Consider the following 18,508-nt stretch of genomic DNA (forward strand, 5'->3'; position numbering starts at 1 on the left):
TACCCTGGGAGTATTAATATGTATATAATTGAAGAAAGTACAAATATTAAGCATTAATATTTACTGTATTAATTCAAAATGGTATCTGTACCAGTAGGGGAAATTATTAGGAAGAACCTTAGTAATATCACTAATAAATGGTATCCACATTTGAGTAAATCTATTTTTTTTATTATAGGATTTTAAAACATTTTTATTGGCAAGTTAATTTTTCTGTCAATGCAATTTTCCTCACTTTAGAAGAGCACTGTTTCAATGATAGTTTCATTGGGAGTTTCTCAATGATAAATCTGGGTTTATAGAAACCGAGTGGATTTTTATGCAGCACTTCTATATATTTTCTAATATTCACAGAAAATTATAAAACTGTTTGCATATATATTGTTAGGCATATGTATAATTTTACATTTTATCATTTATCTATAAATTAATACTGTAGAGCACTACAGGAGCAACTGGTTTACATGTTAGCCCTAGTGGATTTAAATATTTAGAAATAATTATCACAAAACATTTGCTGCAATTCAATTGTTGCTTAGAACAGAATTTAAAACTTGGCAACATCATTCTTCATCATGAGTAGGAAAACAGGAAGAGGTGAGTGACTATTCCTCCAATTTTTTGTTTCTTTTTCAGATACTTCCAATACCAAAACCTTCTAAGTGATCTGATAGACTACAAGGAATATCATCATGTATTTGTAAGTATAAAAAAAGAACAAGATTTACCATTTCTTTTGGATGATAAGAAATGAATAAAAACCACTTAAATACAAATTTAAAACTGTATTCAGAAGCCTGGATAAGATGGAAACATATTTTTCTCCTGTCCATCTTCTCTTATCCCATTCCTTGTTCATCCACTAATCAAGTAAGAGGATAAATTTGTCCAGTTCAAGGAATGGCATGATAGAGAATGTTACTGAGTTAGTGACTTAATCACAGAGAACCAACCTGTCAACAACGAATAAATATTGCAGAGGGAATGGGAATAAACTCCAGCCTGATTCCAGATAAAGCAAGTACTATCTGTAAATCGTCTAGATTATATAGTTATTTAAAGGATTCCATAGTGGTGGATCTCTGATCTTTTAATCAAAAGAATCTCATCCATTTTATGTAATCAGTCACAACAGGTTTTTTGGAAAGCCTTAAAATATTTGGGCAACAGGATTTGAGTTCTGAACTTGAGTGAAACTTTTTAAGGGTCTTTGTGAATTTACCCCAACAATCATCAAGAAAGTTTACAGAAGGGTTAGTAGTAGTACTAGTAGCAGTACTGCAAGGACTTGTCCAGGCAGTTGCCAGGAGTCAATGCTGATTTGAAGGCACAAAATAAAAAATAAAGGAGTAGTAAATTATAGTCTTATAAAGATGGCAGTAGAAAAATTATTTATTTTTGTTTGCTTTTAGTAATTTAATTCAATCTCTTTATTTAACTAATCTGGCAGGTTAGTTGTAAATCCTAGAATAGCGTCAGGATTATACAGAATCAAGTTTCCACTTCCATTTCAGATTAAATAGTGTTTAGCACTATGTGTGAATCTTAAATTGGTCTTGATTCAACTTTAGTGGAAACAACCTAATATATAAGTTATAGTTTGAAAATGACTTGTTTTCACTAACCATAGTTAAGCCCAACCATGGTTAGCACAATTTTGAACATCATGACAGCATTTAGTCAAAAAACAAAACATTTTAAAATGCTTCTTTGCCTTTAAGCGCAAGAGCAAATGCACTCAATATTGTTATGTCTTATTTTGGGGCCAAAATAATACAGTATAAATTATGAAGGAAATAGTGGAAATGTTTCATTTTCCAAAAGGCTCTACCTTGCCAGACTGTTTACCTCATTATGATAAAGTATTCAGGGAAAAGAATGAGGAACACAACAGGAGCAAAGGAGAAAATCTTCCTGTGGAAGACAGAAGAAAGAAAAACTGTCCGAGCACAGAACAATGTCCCCATTTGCTGCTGCGGCTGCTGCTTTTATACATCACTTAGTTTCGTCTCAACTGGAACAGTTTATAAATTCATAAATACAAATAAATAAAACAAGATGGGGAGAGATAAATAAGAAGGGAAGGTTTCCTCAAGGTAAGCAAGAGGTGGAAAACAGAGCCAAGAGCAGCTGAGAGAAAAAGCATGTTGCCTTTGAGAGTCATCAGGAGCTATGATAAGAATCCCCAGGCTTAGGAGACCAGTCTACCTGCAGATGAAGAAAAAAAGAAAAAGAAAAGCAGAATACAATTGCTAGAAACAGTTAGGTGCTTTAGAACATTCCCCAGGAGGCCAAGATGTCCTTCTGGTGCTGGAAGGGGAGGAATGAGGCAAATCCTTCAGCTCTGTGTTAGGTACGAAGCAACCATGACTTCCAGACTGCAATCATAAAGTGAACAGATGCACCTTATTTTGCCTGCTTCCTATTTCTCCTCAGTTGCAAAGGGTAAAATAAAAGATCCTCTTTTTGTTGTTTTTAGAAGAGACCATGGGACATTCGCACCTCATGCTAGGCTCCCAGACTAGTTGGAAGTAGTTGGAAAGCAAGCAGAAGGCAGTAGGGTCCAGCTTTTTCTGGGCCAAGGGCCATGTCTGATCTCTTTAAGCAGTGTGCTGAGGAAAGTAATTCCTCTTTGGAATTACTTTGGAAAGTAATAGGCAGGACTGGGAAAAAAGCTAAATTTGATTTTAAATCCATTTAATTAAAATGAAATATAGTTAATTCAATTACTCTACAGGCATGTATTTAATCATTTTGTCTATTTATCAAATCATACTTTTAACGTGGCAACTTTTGGAGGCTTATGGGGGTTATATCTAACACATCTGGAGCCTACCTGCAGCCTGGAGCCTCAGGTTTTGCACTTCTGGCATCAGTTGGCCAATCTTGAGCATGTGGAAGCACATAAATTCCCTCACTATTTACAGAGGACTTCTGAGTGGAAATGCACAATTATTCTGAGCAGTATATCGGGGAATATCAAAACACCTTGAGAGGAACTCCTAAGACCCCTCTTCAGCTGTTAATAAAGAGCTTCCACAAATGCAGCTTATCTGTAGGGCCACATATTCAGTCCAGCTCGAGACTGCACAATCCCAGGCTCTTTAATTGAGAAGAATATCTATGCTGGTTCACCAGGGAATAAAGGACCCTAACCCTGGAAAATCTGGGTCATTAATGAGAGGGAAAGTCTCTGTAAATGAAGATGTCTTTGAATTTTACCCCCACCACACGAGGAGACCAGAAGAGCTGTGCCATCTTGGAGTAGGGCTAAAGGCATGGTCCCTGATTTATTTTGTATTTCTAGAGCCTCATCCTTTAGCATTATCTGAAAGGGCTATATGCTTTTTCTTGTATTCTTGGAAGCCTTACACAGATCTCATCCTCAGACTGGATTGGCATTTCTGACTGCTTCCAAGAAGAGCAGAGCAGAAAAGTGAGAAATTTGTGCAGCATTTGGCCTTTGTTTGCACAAAAGCATGATCATGTTCTCCAGATTTTTAAGGATGAGAAGAGAACTTGGTGAATGGCTGTCAGGAAGGAAGAAGAATATATGAATGGAAGGAAAGCAGAACAGAAATAAGGGAATGGGATTGGAAGAAAAAGAATGAGGGTAAAGTAGAAAGCACTTCCATTCCTTGATTACAAGGGACCAGAGATGGGTCTTACATAACATCTTTATTAACCCCCTTTTGCTGAACAGATTTAGTCCAAACCCCTTTAAAATGCTGTAATTAGCCCATAGGAAAGTGGAGACAAGAAAAAGAGGAACAACACACATAGACATTCCCTAAAGAAAGAGGATAAGACTTGGATGAGGCAATACTAGGAAAATAGTACCAAAGCTAAAAACAGTGGGAAAAACCACAGAACCAAAGACTAGAACCATAGAAATTAGAAATAAGGCACCGGGGGGGAGGATGGGTTGAGGAAAATTGGATTATTCTTCAGCAAAATGAAAACCAAGACCATCAGGGGATGAAGTGACAACATCAAAGGTAGCTGGAAGAAAAGCCATATTGGAGAACTCTCTGAGTTAGTCCTTGAGATAGAAAATGTGAAGGAGGCAGCTGGAGTGATGCATGGACTAACTTTACTTGTGTACAGTCAACTTTAAACATCACAAAACCAGAATTCTCCCAATCAACTACTGTGTTTTAAAGAATCAGCAGGATCCCTTAAAAATAGTGAAAAATGTATCAAGCAATCCTGAATAAGCATTCTTTTGTAAGAGCAATAGATAACCCTTACTAATAAGGCCTGCCTGGTCCAACATGGTTTACAATAATCTCAGCATCCAGAGAGCAGTATATGATCCATTAAAACTGTGGTATACAAGCAGACTACAATCTACTTTCTCCTCACCATTGCTGGAACCAATGGACTAGCTAGGGATACAGCAGAGGAGCAGTGCAAGCACAGACTCTGGGGATTTTGCTTTGTGGGGCTGCAGAATGGTAGGATGGAAGAAAGACCAATAGTACAAAAGGTGAAAAGAGACAACAGAAGAAGATGAGCAATATCAGGGAAGGACTATGAACAAAGGGAAGTGAATTTACATGTTGAGTATTTAATCCAAGACTCTGAGATCCAAGCTATCATTCACTATCATTCTGAAATATTTCTGAACATAAAGTTTACATTGTGATCGGCAAAAATTAATCTGATTTTCCGTGTTGCCATATTAATTCAATAAATTATATAACCCAACTCTACATTTTTCCAATTCCATTTTCCCCTACAGCTTACTAATAGGTTTGTGCTGGAAATCTGGGGAAAAATAAGTTGAGAAATGTCAAAGAGCAGGGATATAAAATGAATAATAAATGAACTACTGAAGCCTAAATAGGACACGCCAGGAAGGAATCCATTCCCACAAAGAGCTTGAAAAATCAATAACAAGGATGCTTAGAAGTACCAAAAAGGATGCAAAGGCTAGGGTGGGGGACGGAGGAAGTATTGTATGCCGGTAGGAGGGCTGGGGGGCGAGAGAGGAAAGGATGCTGGGGGGGGGGGGCATAAAGAGGCGGACACGGCACACCCCCGCCTGCCTTTACCTTCTTACCCTCAAAGCCGATCGCAGAGATGAGACTCCGGCTCCGAGAGGAAAATTACGGCGCCCCCACATCCGATCAGGACGTGCTGATTTTGCTGAGGTTGCCCCCCGCAGCCTCCCGATTCATTCTCATGCGTTCACACGGTCACTCATTCACTCACTCATTCATTCATCCACGCGCGTGCGCGATCAACGTTCTCCCCCCACCTTACCGTGCCGGCCCCCGCCAGCCAGGCGGCCCGAGAGCTCTAGAGCGGTGGGTGGGGGTGAACAAAGGAGGAGCCGCTGCCGCCGCGCGTGTGAAAGAGATGCTCCGGCTCCCCCTCCCCTCACGGCGCGCTCCCGCAATAGGTAGCACCATACAGCACGCGCGCGTGCCCTCCTAACAGGCTAGACGAGTTTTTTCAGGAGCGCGCGCTCATTCGTTCCTAGCCGGCTAGACGCGGCAAGGGGGCGCGCTCGCTCTCGTCTGAACCTGCTTATCTTTTCGACCAATCAGGGAACTCTTCCTTAACAGAACTCCCGAATCTTAACACCTGCCCCCTTCCAAAGACTTGCTACCCATTGGCCAATCACAAGGGAGAGGAAGTGCGAGAAAACCTTTAGAGAATTACGTAGTCATCAACGGACCAATAGCAAGGCGCCTCACATTTTTATTTTCATCCTTCCATTTTCTTTCTAAGTGACTCGATCTGATTTGTTTTAAAAAAAGCTCAAAAGCGCTGGATAGCATTATAGCAGAGTACAGTAGACAGAAGAAGGATGGTAGACGCAGATGATTATTTGGGAAGGCGGATCTTTTTTTCCAAGTCCCACCTCTTTCATTAGCCTCAGCCAATAAAGTGGCGAAGGAAGGATCTTTCGCGCTCCTTTGCGAGGGGAGGAGTTAATATGGAGACGCGCTTGGCTGGAGGGAGACGCGCGCGCGGACTTGCTTAGCCTTCCTAAGTTTCTCTCTTCCCATCCCCCAACGCCCATCAGAGCCGGCGGCGGCGGCTGTCGGTGCGCCTGCGCATTGCTAGTACCACTGCGGCTGAGGGGAATACGGGGGGGGGGGAAGGGGCTTTAGTCATGTAAACCTAGCAGCCGTTGAGGCGAAGTAATTCGCTTGGATGCTTCCTTAAGGGTCCATGTCAAGTGAGTTGCCTCTGTTTCCTTAATGGACTGAAAGGTGAGGTATTAAAAGAGGATTTAATAGAAAAGGTTCAGTTGACCTAGAAGATGGAAAAATGCGCGGGAGGGAAGCGAAGCAAGAAGGGTGGCTTGCTAACATTTTGAATGTTCAATATTAACATTAACCATACGACTACCGATACGAGTCGGTAGAAGTTAAATCCCCAAAGGGGATACATCTTGCCACTAGTTCACGAATGGATCTAAAAGTGTGCAGATGTAGGCTAAGGCACATGGAGGGGGTAGGCTGAAGAATCCTATATACATACGTACATACATCTCTCTCTCTCTCCCCCCCCCCCCTTAGGTTTTAATTCCTTGAGAGTTAGCAAATATTACAGGTATTGGAGAGAAGCTGTCAGTATTGTGTACTTATGTGTGTTTGCAAACAAGGAGAAAGAACTGATTCTGGAGACAAAGCTAGAAAACTGCCTGCTGGTCTGAGAGAAGATAGTTCCACAGAAAATAGCCTTGGAACCCACTTTTCTGCTTCTACAGAAATCCATTTTACAGAAAGACAGATTGTTGAGGCTAAAAGTGTCCTCTTGCCTGGCAACAATTTAATATGAGCCCTGGAAAAATCTATGCCTTAAAACACACATTTGAAGTCTCAATTTTTTTTATAAAACAAGCACATTTCACAGGAAGGCAAACTAATGATGCTAAAACAGAAGTAACAAATACAAGGTAAGGGTAAGATAACAAGCTCCAAGGCACCAAACCACTTGTTTAAACCCCAGTTCTTGATCTCATGAGATCACCCTCAGACTCTTACTCCATTTTCTTAGCCACATGATTTAGCCATCTCACTTTTTTCTGGATCATCACTGCACACTAAATGTCTTTTAAATGGACATAAAAATGCCACACCCTGTATCCATAGACAGATCCTCCACCCAACCAGATGAGATTGCTTCTCAGTCTCCCTATCTCTATCTGCCCATTCCTTTCTATTATATCTAATCACTCAGAAGTCTCCAGGGTCATCTCCATTTTCCCAGCTCATTCTGGAACAGCTTGCCTCCTGAGGTGAGGGTGGCTTTTATGTTCATGGCCTTTTGGAAGGTTGTAAAAACTGTTTTTTTTTTTCAGAAGGCATGTGGGGAATCACTGGTGTCAGAATGGTTTTATTATTAATGTGTATCAATGTATATTATTTAATTGTATTGTTTAATTGCATTATTTAATTATATTGTTTTTATTTAAATGTGTTTGTATTGTTGTAATGTTGCACACCTCTTAGGGTCCTGGTGAATTAAGGCAGGATTGTAAATGAATCCCATAAAAAATACAGTTCTAAGTAGCTAGTTAGTGACAATAGAACAACTGACCAGGAGAGATTTACTGTAGTTCTAAATCTCTCCTGCTCAGTTACTCTATTATCACTAACTAGCTACTAGTTAGTGCTAGTCTCTAGTTGCTTCCTGTATCTCTCTGGATTCACAAAGGACCCAAAAGTAGATGGCTGAAAGCAACATATCCTTCTGAATTCCTCCTCCCTCTTCCATATTGAGAAAAATGTAAGAAAAATAAATCATTGTTAACTTTAAATAAATAAATCTGTAGAGCATTTTGCAGGTCCTGGGAGAATACGTCCCATGATATAGTGATACAATGGGCACTATTGTATTGCCTATAGACAGAATAAATTATATTCAGTTGAAATCCCATCTTGAGTATATCTGATTTATTGTGTGGCCTGAGTAACTGTATGGTAAGACATTTAAACTTTGGTTTTTATTTTAAACTTAAATTGGGAGCATGGATACTGGGGTTGTCTTGACAAAGTTCTTCAGATTTTCTCTTGACTAAATCAGTTATAAACTTCAGGGGATAAAACAGATACTTTCCATTGTACTAGTGGATAATTTTTGTTTTTGTTTTTTTTAAATCGTCTGTGAAAAAAATACAGCCTCCTTTTCCTTTTCCTCCTTTAAGCTTATGTTAAATTTTAAAAAAACATAGTTGCATACTGTGTATTGTAATATATAGTTTGACCTTAATAAAAAGTTCAGGTAGTAGACAGAGTACAAGAGCAATACTTCAGAACCTATTTATGTGGGACTAGGCCACGGAGATGTTTGTTTCTGAATAAGCCATATACAAGATTGATCTGCTGGACTATAGTATCAAAAGAGTGCTCTCAAAGGACAGAGCTCCAAGAACATACTGATTTCAAAGCTCCTGATTAAATAAGAATACCTGAAAAATGTACTTACTGAAGTCATACTTTTTTAGAAAATTGTGACACAATCCAAAACTCGAGAAATATATGAAATAATACATCTGTTAGGAAAAAAATAAAAGTGCATTTTGCTACACAAAAATTATCTGCAAAAATATGCAAAATACATTTTACACAATACAGAAAAGTATGAAATAGATATATACAAAATATATACAAATATTTTATATGGAATTTTTTTGCTACCCATATAAATTGATACAGAAATTGGGCAAAACACAACATATCTAGAAAAAAAGTCCAAATGTGGGATTTCTCTGGGGAAACATGGAAAAGTGAACAATAGAAGATAAAATTATCCAAATATTCCTATCAAATTTGGAGAACATGATAATTATACGATAAAATACTGGAAAGACAAGATAATATAGCTGTTTTTCCCTCCCATCCTGATGAATCCACTCCTGCTTTGGATGCCAAATGTGCCTATGTTAAATGAATTAGGATATAGTCTCATAGTTGCCCCTGAAAAAAATTTGAGTTTACATTCTAATTGTTTAACTACAGATGTTTGTGCTTTGCAACAGTTAAAGCTGAGGTCTAGCTGAGAACTATAAATTATCTAGACTAAATCTGCCATAAAGCCAACTCTCTTGGCTAATATGTTCAGCACTTGTCATATTGAAACCAGCTCCTTAAGAAGTAGTTGGAGCAATTGCTTAGACAAAGGCTTGAGGTGTGAGCAAATGTAGAAGTTTCATGAGATTTCTTGAGATCAACTTACCTTATCTTTGGGAAATTTGGAACAACTTCCTCTACCTTGATTTACATTGGCTTCTAAAACTAAGGTGGCCATAGAGCTTCAACCAAGAGGTTTTAAATCTTAAACCTCTTTCTCCTGTCTTTTCAAGTCAGTGACCTCTTGGCTGTTCTTTTCATTTTCCTAGCTTTGAAATTGGAATGCACCTTCTCCACATTTACACAGGTCTGAACAGTGCTTATTCCTGCCTCACCATTTCAGATTTCTCAGTAACAATCATTCTGTGATTAAGAATTAAGAAGGAAACAGAAACAGTTTATATGCTATAGAATCTGTTCACATACTGTAATGTTACTTTTAACTAGTTTTAATTGTTCATATTCGGCTCTTGGTAAATGACAAAGAATGTTAACGTCTTCCTATATCTAAGATATTGTGCTACCAGGAAGAACTGATAGAAGAGATAGCATAAATAAAAGAATTATGTGGTTATTTGGGGGCAGTGGCAATGAGATTTTAGAGTACAGGTAGTCCTCCAAGTGGACTTGGACCACAATATTATTACAACCGCAATTGTAATAATATTGTTGTTATCATTAACAATATTATTACAGAAAATTCTTTGTTAAGCAGTGCAGTTGTTAAGTGAGGCATCATGTGACTGCATGATTTTACAACCTTTTTTGCCATGGTCATTATGTGAATCACAGCAGTCATTAAATGAATCACACAGTTCCCCGTTGACTTTGCTTGTCAGAAGCTGGCTGGTAAGGTTGCAAATGGCAATCACATGACCCTGGGATGCTGCAACCATTGTAAACCAGTTGCCAAGTGCCTGAATTTTGATCATGTGACTGCAGGGATACTGTGACGGTCATAAGGTGTGAGGACCATTCATAAGTCACTTTTCAGCGCCATCATAACTTTGAATGGTTGCTAAATGAATGGTTGTAGGTCAAGGACTACCTATATATTTATCTCCAGAATAAGAAATTGTACCAGTTCTGATCAAATGAATCTGGTTTGGTTGCAAGGATTTAATGGAATAACCAAGCGAAGAACAAAATTACTACATGATTTCTTGAAACTTTTTAATGGTTCTTTTGTATAACTGATACAACAGGAGGATAAAGAGTGTAATAATAATGTCATTACACATTTATTTTGAATATGGTGTTAGTCATATATAGAAACAGTATTTATTTTAAAAACCAATTTCTTTTCATCCTTAAAAACAAATACCAGTATGAAGAATAATTAAAAATAATGTTCACTATATTTAAACAATTAAAATAATATTTCAGAACAAGCTTGTGAAAATGTGTTTAAAATCATAAATAAATCAAAAACTATGATATAGGACAATATAAAACTAGATCAGAAAGTACCACAACACCCATTTAACAGAAGACCTGGCTAAACATACATTTTAAGCTGATATTGAAATACGGCAAAGGGGGAATTCCATAATAGCATTGTATATACAGTTCAAGCTTTCAGGTCACTGCCCTGGCAAATGTTATACCTTCAGGAGAGCATCCCCATCAAACTGTAGTTTATACATACCTAAAGGAAAAAGTATCCTATCAAATATACAGGTTCTAAGCCACATTGGGCTTTGTATGCTCTTAAAAAAATAAAGTCTTCAGCTCCTGGTGACTTAATGGGAACACCCAAGTAGTTTTCTTATTAGCAATACGGACATGGTTTGCCCTTGTCTGCCTTGGGATTTTTTTGCCTTGCCAGTCTAGCTCTCTGTAGATCTATCCAGGTACTAACCAGACCCAACACTGCTTAGCTTCTGAGCCCAGAGAAGATCAGCAAGGTATTGCCAGGGGCTGCCAGCTGTTGAGCCTAGATCCAGCTTAGCAGTTTATTTATTATTTATTAAACCAGTGTATATAGCCACCCATCTCACCACAGACGATCCTGGGCTGCATACAACAAAGCTAAAAACAATAAATAAAAATACAAACGTCAAAACAGAACAGAGAATAAAAAGATGTTAAAAATAAGTTTAGCAGTGCTGTGACCTTCCAGAATGGTAAATGAATTTTTGTGACTCTCTCTCCCCCAATGAATGAAGCTAATTATTTTATTATGGTTAGGGTTGTGCAAGAAATAAAAATGTCACTAACTTTTAATAGTTGATTTTAATTAATATAAAATAAAACAATAATAGAACTCTGCAACTTTATGAAATAACAAACTTCATCAGAAATAAGTAGCACCACCAAATATAAAAGCTTATTTTTAATGGAAAGGATGAGCTTGCTTTGCTTTTTATTACTTCTGAAATCTGGGTTTTGTTTTTAAGACAGTCGCTCTCATTTTCCATCCAACAATTATTTTGGACTGATATTTGCTCCTTCTAGCAGCAGTTATATACAATTCTGACTTTGTTGCTGGACTGGATGAGCATGCCATGAGGCTTGTGTATTCAGAGCTGGAGCCCTGCCAGGACTCACTACAGGCTTGCTTGGATAAACTTGCTGCCCTGAATTTGCATTTATTCTGCCTGGACAAGCCAGCTGTCAAGTTCTAACTAGGTCTGACCCTGCTTGGCTTTCTCCAGATCAGCCAAATCAACAGGCTTGCAAGCTTGTAAGTTGCCCTCCCAAAAAAGCCTCTAGCAGAATTGCCTGATAATGGGGAGGAAGAAAATAATAGGGACATTTATTGGATGAAGGGTGAAAAAGGTGCTTTGTAGCATTTACTTTGCCTTCCCTTCCCCACTTTCTCATACAGGTCAGGCAGATTAATTATAGAACTTTGGCACCAAACCCTGTTAAGGAATTGTCAAGGACATCAAATGGCATTTTACAAGTTCTGATTTCTTGGAGGTGAAACCTGGGGATGGAAGGGTCCTTAAGGCAGAATTCACATTTGGCCAATTGGCACAACCAGAACAATTGCAAGGGTCACCAACTATGGTTGCCTGGAGCTGCCCAAGTCAAGATGGCTTTCTGAATTCTTGGAAGGGGGATGTGAGTAGAGAGTCATTAATACTTTGTATGCAGCTCTTGAGCAAAGGAACCCATTTTCTGAACCTTTTGCCTCTCCCCACCTTGGCTGAAGATGGCCTGACTCCTCCTGCTGATGGGCAGCCTCTCATGGTTTAGACACAATTGCCTCCTCCCCATATTTGCAAAAAGGGATTGGCACCTCTTTCAGGTACCATGTGCAAGTCCAAAGTGTTAGGGAAGCAGTGAAGGTTGCCAAATTTAAGGCAGATTCCACTGTGTAAGTACCACCCAATGCTTTCTTGGAGCATCTGGGAAATCAGCTGGGGAGTAGTTTTTTGTGCCTCCTCAGTACCTCTGCAGGACTAAGAGTTCTTACACAGTCAATGAAAAACATAATTAAAACAAATTAAATGGTTGCAGAAACAAAGGAAGATAGAAACAAGGCTCAAAAGACAGAACCAAGTACTGTAGTTTGTTACATACGACGGGAAAGAGAAAGATATATAAAAATTTTTGAATATTGTTTCTATATACTGTATAGAGCTTCTTGAAACAGCAGTTGCTTAAATTTTTTGAAGGCTTCATAATTTTCTTCAATAAATATTACCTATCAGAAGTTTTTGTAATCTTGCCTAAATAGTTAAGTCCTGCTTGTGGTGTGAAACCTGACACAGACACTGCCAGGTTGTTTCCTCCAGTCCTCCAGTCCTGTGTCCTGCTTTACCAGACCTCAGATTCCCACTTACGGGAAGCAGCCCTCAGCTCTGAATGACCAGCAGAAGCCCCTAGTGGGTGGGGTGGGGGTGGTGCACCAAGTAACTTTCTGCCTTGTGGGGAGAATAATGTCCTTTCGCTGAGACGGTAGCTAGCCAAGTGCACTCCATAAGTAAAGCTGGAGCAGGGCTTTCCTTCCTGCTCTTCCTAGACAAGGTTCTCGGCTTCTCCAAGTAAAGCAGAGAAGAGAGCACAGAGCATGGTCTGATAGGGCTTTGGTATTTGCTTCCACTCTCATATTTACACTCACAGTTTAAGAATCATAACTGTATGCCATAAGTACTTTGAATTTAGCTTCGTAGCAAACCAGCAGGCAGCAGGCTGTTCTGTAGGCAGTTCCTACAGAACAGATGGACAACATTTGTGCTAGACTGCCCTCTTCAGTATTTTGCACTAACTGTGCAGCTTCCAAGCCAAACCCAAAGCAGCTCCACATTCAGCACTTTTGAAAAGAAAAAATTAGAGGTTATCAGTGCATGGATCACTGTGGCCAACTTACCCCTATCCAGAAAACAGCTAGAAAAGCCAGCACTACTGAAAGAGCACTCCTTGACATGAAGGCCACTTGTGCTTCCACTGATGGTTCTAGGAACATTATGGATCTGCTTCTTCAGGTTCAATGCAATCCTATCCAAAGTGGTAACCTGATTTCTGGACAAAGGAACCACTTGCAAATGCTGTTTTAGGGGCCTGATTTGCTGATATTAAACTTCACGTATTGAACCATGGCATTTTAGAACTGTTGTTTGATTCATTCCTTTTCATAGCCTTTCACTGATGATTCGGGGTTTTTTTTGGGGGGGGGGTAGATTTATCCTGCCTTTATTATTTTTATAAATAACTCAAGGTGGCAAACATACCTAATATTCCTTCCTCCTATTTTACTCACAACAACAACCCTATGAGATGAGTTGGGCTGAGAGTGACTGGCCCAAAGTCACCCAGCCGGCTTTCATGCCTAAGCTGGGACTAGAACTCACCGTCTCCTAGTTTCTAGTCTGGTGCCTTAGCCACTAGACCAAACTTACTTTGTTCTTGTTGGAAAAAAGTGCAAAGGTAATGATACTGGTTTCATTATCAGTGGTTCTGATACATTCCTCTAAACATCATAGCTGCCAAGGCAACAAACTGTCTGCCATGAACAATGAAGCTTTGGAACAGATTGTGACTGATGAAAATTGTGAGAGATTTTTTTACAAAAAAAACTTCAATGAGGGTTTTCATATTTTTATAATATTGGTGATAGCAAGATTATGATCCCACTGATAAGTTATGAGTGTTTCAGCTGAGGGCTTGAAAATTTTGATTTTACAATTTTCACAGGAGTTTTCTTTCTTGAAAACCTTATCAGTTTCTAGCAGTGCCACTATAAATATTATTCTGCATTTTCTCTTTGTGTCCAGTTGATGGTGTATAGTCACATAATCTTCATGGCCTAGGTCCTAGGAAATGACAAAATACATGACCATTACAGAAAACAATAAGAGAGAGAGAGAGAGAGAGACTTCTTTTTAATGTGTATGCATGTAGTTAGCAAACAGCACTACACACCTGTTGTGGGCTACCCTACCCAGTGTAAACCATTAGCAGCAAGGGACATGGCCAATTCTTGCTGTTGTAGTTTCTCAGGGAGGAAAATTCATAAGATAACATTCCAAAGGCAGGAGGCAAGACAACACTTGAATCACATTGCTTGGAACTTTACAAAACTCTTGGACTATGACATAGGTGAGTTTTGTTCCATACTCAAAATAATTAAAATGTGTTATTTGTTATCTCCAAATATGAACACTCCAATCAGCCATTTTGCACACAGCTACTGATAATATAATGCATTAAAACTTCAGTAATCATTTCTAATACTGTAAAAATATGTTTTATTGGACATAACTCAGCAGCTTAGTGTGATACTTGTTACTGTATATCCTGCAAGCATGTTGCGTGGCAAGGAGTAAATGGCAGAACTACCACATCATCTTGTCAAGACCTGAAAATGCCCACTAAGCTTCATTCACTGAGTGACTGATAAGTAGGCAGACTGAACTCTCCCAACTCCCCAGTGGCATTTGGGTGAAATTATATATGGTAGTGGACATTGATTCCTCATACTGGCTGGTGCAAAGGGCAGGGCTGGCGACTGATGGAGACAAGCCCTTCAGCTATATAGCTGAAGGTGTCAAAATTCCCTTGAACTGGGAAGGATGATGCTATGGACAGATTCAAGATGAAAGGATGTCTTTTCACAGGGTGAGCTTAAGAAGAGTTGAGCTCACTTTTTAGACCTGCCCAATTTATCTCCTGCATAACAAACCAGTAGGCCATGCCAGTTATTATTACCTGAAGCATTTGTTAGGATATTCTCATGGGAAGAAAAGCAACTCGCTTATCTGCAAACAATTGTTTTGACTACAAAAGCAGGCCACCTGCATTTATTTTTCTAGTTTGCACGTATACTGCTATTTACTGCCACCTATTGGCATCTGTATGCTAGTTACCTAAGGGGCGGTGCATAGTGTTAATAAATTGTGGGTGATTATATGTCTCACTGCTTAGGATTTTAGCCATCATGTAATCAGTTTTATAGGTTATGTAGTAGTAACTAATAACTAAGTAGTGTACCTCTTCTCTAAGAGTGTTTTGGCTAGAGACTTTGTTAAACTTGTGTATTGGATAAGTCTTGGATGCCACATATATGAGAAGAAGTGATTTTTTCTATGTTTTGCATGAAACTTGTATTTTATGTAGTTTTTATTTTTCTCAATAAACAACCAGTTATGTTTTATAACTTCTGGCTGGATTTCTTTGGAGAACAAGATAAGGACATTGCATTTTTTAAATCTCTGTAACGCTGGTGGTTATAGCTGCACTCTACCTAACAGCATTAGCTAATGGGGAATAATAATGAATCAATATGTCCCTTAGAATTATTCAAAACATACAGCAGAGAAACAGGCTTTCAAGTTTTCGTAAACTTAGGAATAGACTGGGGGAGAAAGGGTTCATGCTTATTTGTGTGCTCAAAAAAGTGGCTAGTATTAAAAAAAGAATCTCACAGAGGGATGTAGAAGAAACAACATTAGTGGGCCCATTGCAAGTGCGCACTTGGAAGGCTAGGCCCACAGATCTTTGAACCCCATCTCTTGGGAACTTTTCAGGAAAACTGAGATGAATGAATCAATAAGTATCAACAGACAAATGTATAATTAAAAAATATAAATTTTGTAATAATGCACGTTAGGATGGGTTGAAGATCAATAGAAACCATTATATTCATTTGTAGTGTGGCTCACAATGGCTGTACTAGAAATGTAAGAGTTAACATCTGTAAAATAAAATGAATTGAGAGGGAGGGATCTCACAGAAAGATTATAGCAGAGTAGATTGAGGTTTCAGAGCATTAAGACTGGTATTAAACAAAGAACTTGTGTTTCAAAGATTCCATGGGCAGATCTTGTTCAAGTACTTATGACTCTTCATGACCCAACAGAGATAGTTTTGTCAGGATTGTCCTGAGTATAAGCATGTTAGAGGGCTGAACCTCCATTTGTGTTCTCAGATTGCACAGAGAAGCCTCACAATGAAAAGGTTGTGAGAGACAGGGCCAGACTTCCTCCTGCTGTGTTTTATTGAATGACCTTGCCTCCTTAAGTGCAGTAAGTAACAATGGGAAATGGCTTCCAAGCCCACCTGGGAAACTGCACATCTTGGTTTAGTTCAGCCACTTGCATGAGCTAGGTTAACCTTCCCCAACTTGGGCCTTCCAGATAAATAGGCTGACCATGCCGTCTTGAGAATTCTTGGAGATGTAGTCTTTACATCTGGAGAATGGTGGGCTAATTAGTTAGGAACATGTTACATGTAGGAAGGCTGCTACTGGAAGATTTTATTTTAAACAAAAAACAAATCTTGCAGTAGTATAAATTTCTGGCTTTATCCACATACTACCGTATATAAAGAAAGGTTTTGACAATTGAGGACATTTAATAATGCTTCCTCCCATTAAGGCAGGCTGGCTTGATGACACTGCTAAATTTTCAGTTAGGACAGGCCCCTGTATGAGATATTGCCAGGCTCAGAATCAGAATATTTTCTCAAAAAAGAAGAGACGGAAGTAGTAATACCTTTGACCCCTAATTCCATAGGAAAATGAAGTGTCATTTCTTAACTGGGGAGAGAAGAAGGCACTTGGTGTCTGTTCAGATAACCTTAGGTATGTTTAGGATTGTTCTAGATGGCCAGCTGTTAATAATATCCATTAAAAGCCTCTGCACAGTGGCTCTGTCTTTCCTTTCTTAATGAACGGAGCATGGGGGGGGGGGCGGCAAAAAAATGGAAAAAATTGTGGACTTTATGTGATAGATTGTAATGGGACGAGAATGCCACATTCGAGGATTACACAGAAAAGGTTACACGAGCTATTTCTCATTAAGATTATAGGAATAAAGCAAGGCAGCTGGATGATGAAAAACTGGCCTGGGAGCACCCAATACTTACATGGTATTTTCTTCAAAGTTCATCCTTAAAACTACTGTGAAATAACAGAAAGGGCAGTGAATAAACACAATGATATATAAACTATATAGGGAGTACATACCTTCCTTATTTAAGCTCTCATAGATGCTAATGTGTCATCCCCTCAGACTAGAGGTTTCATTAAGCAGAGTGTGCTATAGAGTGCCATAGCCTGAGACTTCAATTCCTGGTAAAGATCCAGCATTAATTATAATGGTTATGTGTACCTGAGGAGTCCTAATAAGGACAAAATTGGTCATACACTGCTTCCTGTTGGTCAGTAAGTAACCAAAACAAAAAACAAAAAAACCTAGGAACAATAATATATACTAGAAAATAAGCTACAGAGAAATTCAAGCTTGCTGTTTAGGAAGGAAGGGATAGATGTACCTAAGCAATTTTGGTGATATTCACTTGTCAACTGCCAGTAAGTTGGTCTAATGGGGCAGGAAGAATGAGAAAGGATCTGCCTATATCTGCTTCCATGTCCTTTGGTCTCCTGTATGGTTTTCTTACTCATTCCACCACTCATTGGGTGAAGGAAACTGTTTGCTGGATGTCACCAAGGTTCCATCACTTCCTTCTTCCTTGTGCTCTCTACAATCTGTACTCAGACCTCTTTCAGGATCTTTTATAAGTGAGTCTCTTTCTTTTGGTGACAAAGGAATGGAGAGGAAAAAAAGGGCCAAACTAGTTTTGTGGCATGGCTTTTTCTCTCCTTAGAGATAAATACTCGAAATGAGAATGGGAGAAAGCATTTGACATGATCACATTTGGCAATTTTTGATGTTTTCCCATATAAAAAATTTGAATAATGGCATAATAGAGATCTTTTTCTTTCCATATAATTTCCAAATTCTTCCCCTAGAAATGGAACTAAAATTAGAGGCTATGTCATGCTTCATGTGGGAAACAGATGGTGCAATGCAGTGACTGTCAGCAACTAATACTCAGAAAAGTTATTTTAAAGACTTGAAGTCATTCAAAAGAGCTTAGGTGGCAGGTTTTTGGCCATCTAGGCACACGCTAATACAATTTTGCATAAACCAGAATGAAACTCTGCATTGAAAGCATGCAGTCCA

The 18,508-nt window shown here is 38.8% G+C and overlaps 1 protein-coding gene across 8 annotated transcripts in view; it reads right to left on the reverse strand.

The window, feature by feature from the left end:
• The window catches only part of SMARCA4 (SWI/SNF related BAF chromatin remodeling complex subunit ATPase 4), a 67,407-nt gene extending 61,893 nt beyond the window's left edge, over positions 1–5,514 (reverse strand). For 4 of the 8 annotated variants that reach the window (XM_088137661.1, XM_088137659.1, XM_088137658.1 and 1 more), the window contains exon 1: positions 5,269–5,513. The gene's annotated coding sequence lies outside the window, so the exon portion shown is untranslated. Of the gene's footprint in view, positions 1–5,065; positions 5,240–5,268 lie in introns of those variants that run through there. The other 4 variants (XM_007432500.4, XM_088137655.1, XM_088137657.1 and 1 more) reach the window with 3 other exon arrangements.
• Between the last annotated feature and the right edge of the window lie 12,994 nt (positions 5,515–18,508).

The sequence above is a fragment of the Python bivittatus genome, unplaced genomic scaffold (assembly GCF_059951505.1).
Source record: "Python bivittatus isolate LINGU-HERP-01145 unplaced genomic scaffold, Pbiv_v1 ctg000220_np1212, whole genome shotgun sequence".
NCBI lineage: Eukaryota > Metazoa > Chordata > Lepidosauria > Squamata > Pythonidae > Python > Python bivittatus.